Below are 9,690 nucleotides of genomic sequence, written 5' to 3'. Positions count from 1 at the left end.
CTTCAACATTCTGGCTTTCTATGTGTTATGAAATTTAATGCAGGGGGTGGGTTACCTGGCAGCCCCATACCAAGGTGTCCTATGAGAAATCACGCCATGCAACAGATCTGGTGCAAAAGGGGTTTATTTGAGGGAAGGGAGAGGGATGAGGTCAGGGAAGGGAGTAGAGACAGACAGACAGGAGCAGAACCGTAATGGCAAAGAAGGAGAGTTAGAGAAGGTCAGAAATGGGGAGAAAGAAATCTGCTCGAAATCTGAGGGAGCAGAGAGAACCAGGGTGGCGGTGTCGAACAGGTAATGGTGGTAGGTGATGCTGTAAGCCATTGCTAGGTCCCTGGGAGGAGCCTAGAGAAACGCCGGTAAACTAGCAATATCCCACCAGAATCCCCCACGAGACTCTATTAATAACATTTAAGAGTGCTCTGGTCTACAGAGCGGAAGTCCTTCATGTTTCTCCCACACAGTTCCAGAGGTCCACAAATCACAGTCGGGTTTATCACTCCAAGGATCCCACCACTCGGCACTAATGTCAGTTTTCTAGTCACTGAGATGGAATGCTCAAGGAAGGACTTATCTTGGCTCGTGGTTTGAGAGGGTACAGCCATCATGGAAGGTTTGCGGCTGTGGCTGTTTTCAGCTCTGGGGCAAGAACAATGAGGCTGTTTGCTTTCTGATCTCCGGGGAACCGGAACTCAGAAATGACCCGTAAGACCCGCCCCGCAGTGAAGCACTGCTTCCAGCGAGGCTCTACCTCCGGAATCTCCTACAACACCCCAAAACAGAGCCACCAACGGGGACCAAGTGTTCAAATGCACAAGCCTGTGGATGGTGACATTTTTACGCAGAACACAAATATTCAGGAAAGTCTTGTAAAACGGAACCAATCAAGCCTGGTTGCTGTTGTCAAGATGGGAGGTTTGTGGTAAGGACCTCTGCGAGGCCATTTAAGGAGTACAAGGGACAGGTAGGTACTCAGGACACCTTCAGTACTGCGAGTTTGAGCAGCTCAAGTTGAGAAATTAGTTAAAGTATGGTTCCTGGAATCCCGAGGGTCTTTTATTAAACGGGGATCCCAGGAGAGTAAGTTTAGTGAACTAAGCAGAGGCTTATTTTTTCAGCTGACTAAAGATGGGGCAGGGAGTGGGGGTGGGGTCAAGGGGGCAGGTTGAAACGTGGCCTCTGGCCTCGGAGGGATATGAAGCCCTCCAGCCCCCGGAGAGTGATGACAAAGGAGAAAAAGCTGCCAGGGTCGTATGCAAATGAGCTCCTGGCATCGGGGGAGGGGCGAGCGTGTGGGAACAGCTTGAGAGCTGGTGGGTGAGAGCCCAGGAATAGTCACTTGAGTTGAGAAAGAGGCCTGGGAAAGTACTGGGAAAATCTCTGCTCAGCGGGCTGCAGAGGAAGGCAGTCTCTTCTAAGCCCAGGCTTTCTGGATTTTTCCTTTGGTTGCTCTTCTCACTCCACCGCGTGGGCGTAGCAAGCAGACACTTAGGGGAACTTACCCAGCCTCCTGTTGCTTCTCGGAGAGCAGAGCCCACCCCACATACTATAATATCTGTGCTTGCCTATTTGTACCTCAGATGAGGGGCGGCACAAGGACGGACACAGACGCAGAGTGGAGAAGACGGTCGGTCACGGGGACTGTGTTCAAGGCCTGTTTGTGATTTCGTTCTCAATGGAGCCATTTCCTTCTGTGACAACGGAGCTCACAGCTCAAGCTTACTTGGCAAACATCACACCCAGCAGCAACATCCCAAGCTTGTCAGTGACTCTTAGCTTTCCGCACCCCACCCCTTCCCCCTCTCCCCACCTTCCCCCTCCTCCCTCATCCCTCAACCTCCGCACTGTGGGTCGAAGTAGGAATTGTAAGCAGACTTAATCGCTTCTCACAAGGCACTGCGTGCACATAGTCAGACAGCCAGCATGGGGGATGGGAGGTGCAGACACCTTAAGAAGGTTTGCGGGCCCCAGTTGATAACACTGACCAAGAGACCAAGGCTTTGTGTAGAGGAGGCTGGGAAAGGGCATGGACCATAGCTGAGAGGTGGAGAAGAAACCCAGGTTCAGTTTTTGTCCTCATCCTACGACAACCACGATGGTGACAAAAGGAGGGACGGTCCTTACATAGAAGTGAAGCACTAAGAAACACTTTAATAGACTGTCGTTGCTAGGTGGGGCTCATATTTCTACAGGCCCCTCCGTATTCCTCAAACCTAAACATAAAAGCAGGACTTCACACTAGCCTTTTTGGGTCCCTCCTATGAAGGCTCCCGGATCTTCTGAAACTATCATCACGGAAATTTGCCCTGTGTTTTCTTTGTCAGCCTGCCTTGTGTTATCAGTGTGTGTGCATGACTTCTTTCCCACCCCGTCGTCTTTCATCTTGTATCTACACGCATCTGCAGTGCTCTGGCACTGCTGGAGAGCATCCCGAATTAGGAGCGCCACAATGTATCCCTTCCATACCTGAACGTGCACCTGAATTGCTTTCTGATTGAGACTACTGACTGTGAAGGTTACCCTGTGTTTGAAGTTCTGGCCTCTTTTACAGAAGGTGTAATATACTCACGAGCCAAAATGTTGAATCATAGGGTGTGCTGATTCCCAACAGACAGATTTTCCAAGGTTGACTGCTCCGTTTTACAGCTGTGTACTGTTGCTCCCATCCACCCAACCCCCATCTGTCTTTTGCTTTTAATCAGTAAGTTCCTCAAACCCTATTTCAGATGGAGAAGAAAGCAGAACCTTTGGGAACAGGCCTGGGCAACGGCCTTGTGCTCCTGACGGCTCTTGTGTCTGCAGAGCTGTAAGCTCTGGAACCCAACCTTACGTATCAGGCCCTCCCTGGGGGCTGAGAATGAAACACAAGCTGCCCCAGTCCAGAAGGAGCCAGGTCAGGAGGCTCCCACGGCACAGATAACTTTCTCATCGTGGTGACAGAAAGGAGGAATAGCTAGTGTGACTCACAGTTTGTGGGGGAGCAGTCTGTAGTTGGGAAGGTACAACTGGTCGACCCCTGCTGGTGGGGATGTGAAGCTGAGGTTTGCTCACATCTTTGCAGATAAGAAAACAGAGATTCTCCAAGATGGCACTATCCTAGTAGCCCATGTCCCAGGAGCTTCTGTGCACCATCTAGGCCCTGGGTCCTACAGATTCTATAACTTCCCTAAACAGCCAGGAGCTGTAGACCAACTAATGAAATAGGGGGGTCCCTGGGTGTAAGACACACTCAAGTCACAACATCCCCTCATGCCTTTCCCCTTCACCAGGCTCTCCGAAAGAGCAACAGGCGGGATGTCTACTTTGCTTGCTTTATGGCTGTAAGTTGGTCTCACTGTTGGTCAAACTCACTGAGTTTTCTTTGCACTTCAGAAACATTGCTGCCTGTCTACTTCCTAGGTGGAGGCACCATGGGCATTGTAGAAATGATCAATAACAGCCCATCAGAAATGGATCTGAAAGGTCATGTTGTAATCTAGGTCGCTTGATTTTACTAATTAAAGCAACACCTCCCCCCCCATATAGATGCACCCACAAAAAGTCTAGGGTATTGGATAGTTTACTGCAGTTTCCTAAAGCCCAGCCAATGCTCCCAAAGCGCAGCACAGAGGAAAGATGTTCCTGCAAGATCTAAGGGTTGTAACCCTGGTGAAGTACAGATACCCAGAGTACTTCACGCTACCTGTGCTTCCTGCCATGCCACACAGGAAGTTCTAGGAAATGAACACCACATGGAGCTCTCCAGCAGGTAACGTGTCCACTACTTCCTCACATCTCAGGATGTGACAGGGGAGGAGGACACCAAGCACACTGCTTCTGAAGGGCCGAACAGTAAGCCACTGTTAGACATCCGATGTAGGCTGTTTTACCTCTGTCCTCTGCTCCGACCAGGAAACACAAGCCTCAGAACTGAGTTTTTCCTGGAAGGTTTATCAGGCATGCTGCAGAGCTGGCCTGTACCTGTTGCCTAGGTCAGAAGCTGTGGACCAGTTGCTCTGAGGCTGTTTTAAGAGCCACAGCGAATCCATCTTCTCCAAGAGAGAGATTGAACAACCCCCCCTTAGTCGACAGTGAATCTGAGTCTCTCCTAACACGGGATGGGGCAGTGGGGAGGAAGAACTAGCTTCGGCCATTTCTAAAGCTTGCCTCCTGGTGACTATAGAGATGATGCTGTGTCCCGGACCATATAACGATCTGTCTCCCCCGCCCTCCCCTTCTCCCAACCTTCGCCCAGCAATGTTTCTTGTAGCGTAGACTTGACACACGGCCAAGGATGACCTTGAAGTTCTGATCCTCCTGTCTTCACCCCTCCCCCGAGTGCAGGGATTACAGACGTGCATCACTGTGCCCGCTTGTATGTAGAGTATAGAGTATCAGGGACAGGCCTTGAACATGTATACTACACGCCCAGACCTTTTTATTTTGTTAACAGCATGGAGAACAATTGCCTCTTGTAAGCCACGAACTCTGATTTGGACAGAAACGACCCCTCGTTCATCTCATTTCCCAAACCTCCCTGGAAGGTTCTGTGATATTTATAGACTCAGATATTAACGTGTCTGTGTGATGATCGAGCTGAGGACACCCTCGGAGTTTTTCACCCTGGCTTCCTTTAAAAACAAGCTCTAGGGGTTCGGGAGATGGCTCAGTTGTTAAAGAGCCTGCTCTGTAAGCATGAGGGTCTGAGGTCAGATCCATAGCACCCACGTGAAACGCTGTGGTGTGGATCTGTAACTCCAGCCGGGTTGGGGTGGGGGCTGGGGAGACAGGTAGGTCTCCACAGTTCATTGATCAACCAACCTAGACTACAGGAGAGACCATGTCTCAAAGAACTGGGTGGTGAGGGGCTGGGGCAATGGTGTTGTAAATAAGTGCTTGCTTTGCAAACATGATGACATGAGATTACAACTCCAGGCACAGTAGTGTGTGCGCGCGCGTGCGTGCGTGCGTGTGTGTGCATGTGTGCGTGTGTGTGTGTAATTCCAGTGCTACCACAATGAGATGGGAGGTGGAAATAGGAAAATCTCTGGAAGTTCCCAGGCCTCGCCTGGCATATATGCAGCAATGAACAAGAGACTTTGGATCAAATAAGATGGACGGTGAGAAGCAACACCGGAGGCTGCTCTGTGACCTCCACACATGCATGCTGCACACGCACACACGCACACGCACACACACACACACGCACGCACGCACACACGCACACACACATGCTCAGACACACACACATGCACGCGCACACACACACATGCACGCACGCACTCACTCACACACACACACGCACACATGCACACACACAGACACATGCTCAGACACACACACACACTTACACACATGCTCAGACACACATGCTCTCACACACACACGCACACACACACGCACGCATGCACACACACACACTCACTCACACACACACTCACTCACACACAGACACATGCACACACACACACAGACACATGCTCAGACACACACACACATGCACACACACACACTCATTCACACACAGACACATGCTCAGACACACACACACTTACACACATGCTCAGACACACACAATGCTCACACACACACATGCTCACACACACATGCTCATGCACACACACACACTCACACACAGACACACACACATACAGATAAGGTGGAAAGAGATGAAGACATGTAACACTGCCATCTGGCAGCCACACAAGCACACATGCACACATGCACACACACCACACAGACAAGCTGTGCTGCGTACACGTTATTTTCTCCCAGCCGCTTTTACAGAAAGCCCATCCCTGAAGGAAAAATTTTGGTTTTAATACTGGAGCAGAGTTTGAATCCCAAGGATATAAGGAGCAAGCAGCTATATTTCTCCTAACCTCTCAGCCTTTCCTTAACCATGAGCGGGAGCCAGGCACAGTGGCATGCACCTACACTTCAGGGGATGGAGAGTGTTTGAGCCAAGAAGCTCCAAGGATGATCTGGGCAATACAGTGAGACCTCATTTCAAACGGAGGTGGTGGTGGTGGTAGTGGTGGTGGTGGTGGTGGTGATGGTGGTGGTGGTGGTTGTGGTGATGGTGATGGTGGTGATGGTGGTGGTGATGGTGATGGTGGTGGTGATGGTGGTGGTGGTGGTTGTGGTGATGGTGGTAGTGGTGATGGTGATGGTGGTGGTGGTGGTGGTGGTGATGGTGGTGGTGGTGGTTGTGGTGATGGTGGTGGTAGTGATGGTGGTGGTGATGATGGTGGTGGTGGTGATGATGGTGGTGGTGATGGTGGTGATGGTGGTGGTGGTGGTGATGGTGGTGGTGGTGATGGTGGTGATGGTGGTGGTGATGATGGTGGTGGTGATGGTGGTGGTGGTGGTTGTGATGGTGGTGGTGGTGATGGTGGTGGTGGTGGTTGTGATGGTGGTGGTGGTGGTGGTGGTGGTGATGGTGGTGGTGGTGGTGGTGATGGTGATGGTGGTGGTGGTGATGGTGGTGGTGGTGGTGGTGGTGGTGGTGATGGTGGTGGTGGTGGTGATGGTGATGGTGGTTGTGGTGGTGGTGGTGGTGGTGGTGATGGTGATGGTGGTGATGGTGGTGGTGATGGTGATGGTGGTGGTGATGGTGGTGGTGGTGGTTGTGGTGATGGTGATGGTGGTAGTGGTGATGGTGATGATGGTGGTGGTGGTGGTGGTGATGGTGGTGGTGGTGGTGGTGATGGTGGTGGTGGTGGTGGTGATGGTGGTGATGGTGATGGTGATGGTGGTGGTAGTGGCAGTAGTGAAAAGTGGGCTAATGCTTTCACATGATTAATAATGTTGAAGATGAAGTCCATAGGACAAGCAAATACAGAGAAAGCACAGGGAAAGGGGAAGCATACTTCAATGTTTACCCTCAGATTTCCAGACGATCCCCATCACCATAGTCCCCCAGCTGCTCACTGAAGCTGAGGAACTGTCCTGAACATGCTACTACCTGAGTAGCATCTAAAATACGCTCCCTGCGTGAGACTTCCATTCCGGCCTGTTTTGGAAAATGTGATCTTTGGGCCCCAGGAAGTCTAGGTGCGGTGGGTCATCCCTGACGGAGGAATTTCGTCGCTTCAACAGTTTGCTTTGTGGGGACGACTCCCAGCGGGAAACACTGCCCTTGCTGCCCCACGGAGCCACCATTCAGGCTCCACGCCCAACTCTGCCAAGCTCCTAGGCAGCACTGGCTCCCCTTCGCTGGTCTTCAATGGCAACCGTGTGAAAAGAGCCCACTTTCCATCCGCAAAGCATCAACCAGTCTCCTCCACCATGTCTGGAACATACCGAGCTCTGGACAGAGGTCCACAAAGCGGCCCTTGAGCACCGTCTTTCCTGACACTTGCTGGCAGGTTCTCACACACTGAGACCAACACACTGTGGCTTGTGTCCCTCCCATCCCACCCCCGGGGCCCCCCAGATGTCTTCTGCTCACCTGCCAAGGCAAAGCAAAACAAAACAAAACACAACTCTGGCCTGCAGGTGCCTGGCAGAGGCCAGGAAAGGCTGGGCAGCATCTGCCATTCACAAAGGTGGAGAAGTGGCCTTTCGGAGCCAAGTTCCAGCCTTGGCAGTTCTACTGCAGGCCTGGCCAGGCCTCGAGTCTCATCTCCCATACCCAGTGTTTCACATAAGCACACGTGACTTCGTGACCAGTCTCTCTTAGAGTCCATGGCTCTTCTTGTCCGGCAAAGGTCTGCTAGTTTGAAACATTTTATCTTAGTCTCAGTCATAGAAAAAGCGGAGCTAAGAATGAAGTTCCCATCTGATGGAGGGACCCAGGCAGAGATGGATGTGGGGTGTCTTAAGGAGGAACATCCAGTCCCATGGCCCTCAATTCTGGCTGTACTGGAATCACCTAGGGAAAATTTCAAAGCAAGATTCCGGTTTTATTGTTTGTGGGGTGGACATTGGAACAGAAAAAAAAAATCCCTGTTGAACTTCAAGCTGAGACTCTCCCATCTGCTTCAACCCAGTAGTCTGAGGCTGAGAGTCCTGTTGGAGTAGGTGTGTTACTGTGGGTGTGGGCTTTAAGACCCTCACCCTAGCTGCCTGGAAGTCAGTATTCAGCTAGCAGCCTTCAGATAAAGATGTAGAACTCTCAGCTGCTCCTGAACCATGCCTACCTGATTCTGCCATATTCCCACCTTGATGATACTGGACCTGTAAGCCAGCCCTAAGTAAATGCTGTCCTTTATAAGACTTGCCTTGGTCAGAGCATCTATCCACAGCAGTAAAACTCTAAGACAGAAGTTGGTCTGATCCACCTGACTCACAGATGAGGAAACTGAGGCACCGAACATTTAAGGGAGCTTGCCCAAGACTCCATAGCTATACAAGGTATCTTTTGCTATTTTGGGGAGTTTCAAAATAGTCTGTGTCTACCATCTACTCTTTATCGCCTCAAAGACTTGCTGGAACCGACCATTGTTACCATTCGGCTTAAAGAACCCCACATATTCTTTAACATGCTATTCTTAACCCAGCCACAAGCCAACTCCACTTACCCTGGCCCAGACAGAAGGAATCCCTTTGCTTTAGGGGACCCATCTTGCCACCTTCTCTGTCTCTGCCCAGAAGGCAGGAATGCACAGGACTGAAGAGGCAAGTTCATCAGGAGCTCAGGGTGTCCAGAGTATTGGATGTTCTGCTATAGGGTCTGTGCAGGCCCCTTCCCTAGTCCTAACCTGACATGACAATGCGTGTCTGAGGCCTGAAGGGTGGCCCTGTGGAGCTAGCCACAGCTTGGATTCACAGTACGGCAGGTACCGATGGCCGGGAGCTGGCTTTTCTGTGCTCTGGGGGAGTCCAAGAAGTCTGAATTCGAACAGTGCTTTGTAGATTGTCTCAGTGGTATAGTAGTCCAAAGGAAAGAACAGAACGTGCTAGACTATTTGGTTGTAAGAGTTAATTATTCAATAATACTATGCAGACTTCTCTTTCCAGTCTTGGCCCTGCTTTCTTTGGGGATGGTCATTGGTAGTTTCTGTGGTCCCTGGCCTGTGAAGAAGTTCCTCAGGTCTCTCTGAGGCCAACAGAAAAGGCTGGCCTAGTTGGGACTCTGTGAGAGGTAGCTAGCCTCACTGCTGAGAGGTAACTGGGCCGGATGTGCAGTCGTGTGAGCAGCACTAACAACTCCTGGAGGGTCGCAAACTGTACCCAGAATAGAAAGAGTGTACAGGATGTGATGCGAAGCCAGGATGAGGAGGTTCCAAGATCCGGCCACCACCCCTGCGCCCTTTCCTCCCCACAATACACTTATATCAAAGTCCTATTTCTCTTTTGTTTTTCTTCGCTTCGTTGTGGTTTGGATTCAAGATGGCCTCCGTAAGTCCGGGCATTTGAATGCTTGGTCTCCAGGTACTGGCTGTCTGGGGAGGGTTGGGAGGCGTGGCCTGGCTGGGGTTGGGGAAAGGGGAGGGGGGCGTGCCACTAGGGACCGACTCTGAGGCTTCAAAAGACTTCTGCCATTTGGAGTTAGGTCTCTCGGATTCTTGTTTGTCGTTTAAGATGTGTGCTCTCAGCTGCTGCCCCACCCACCCACCACCTGCTACCTGATTCACCGTCCTGGACTCTAACCCTCTGGAAACCATAATCCCTAAATAAGACTTTTCTATAAGGTGCATTGGGTCTATTATAGCAATAGAAAAAGTTATTAAGACAGCTTTCTTTTCTTTCTTTTTCTTGTGGGTA

General features: G+C 51.0%; 1 long non-coding RNA gene across 1 annotated transcript; it reads left to right on the top strand.

Annotated features, from left to right (window-relative positions):
• Positions 1-597: 597 nt before the first annotated feature.
• LOC148004588 (uncharacterized) lies at positions 598-2,578 on the top strand. Its single transcript, XR_015626106.1, has 2 exons — positions 598-964; positions 1,581-2,578. It is a non-coding gene; the product is annotated as an uncharacterized LOC148004588 (long non-coding RNA).
• Positions 2,579-9,690: the final 7,112 nt, after the last annotated feature.

Source organism: Rattus norvegicus, chromosome 7, assembly GCF_021556685.1.
Source record: "Rattus norvegicus strain SHRSP/BbbUtx chromosome 7, alternate assembly SHRSP_T2T, whole genome shotgun sequence".
Lineage (NCBI taxonomy): Eukaryota > Metazoa > Chordata > Mammalia > Rodentia > Muridae > Rattus > Rattus norvegicus.
This window is presented reverse-complemented; position numbering and strand designations above follow the sequence as displayed.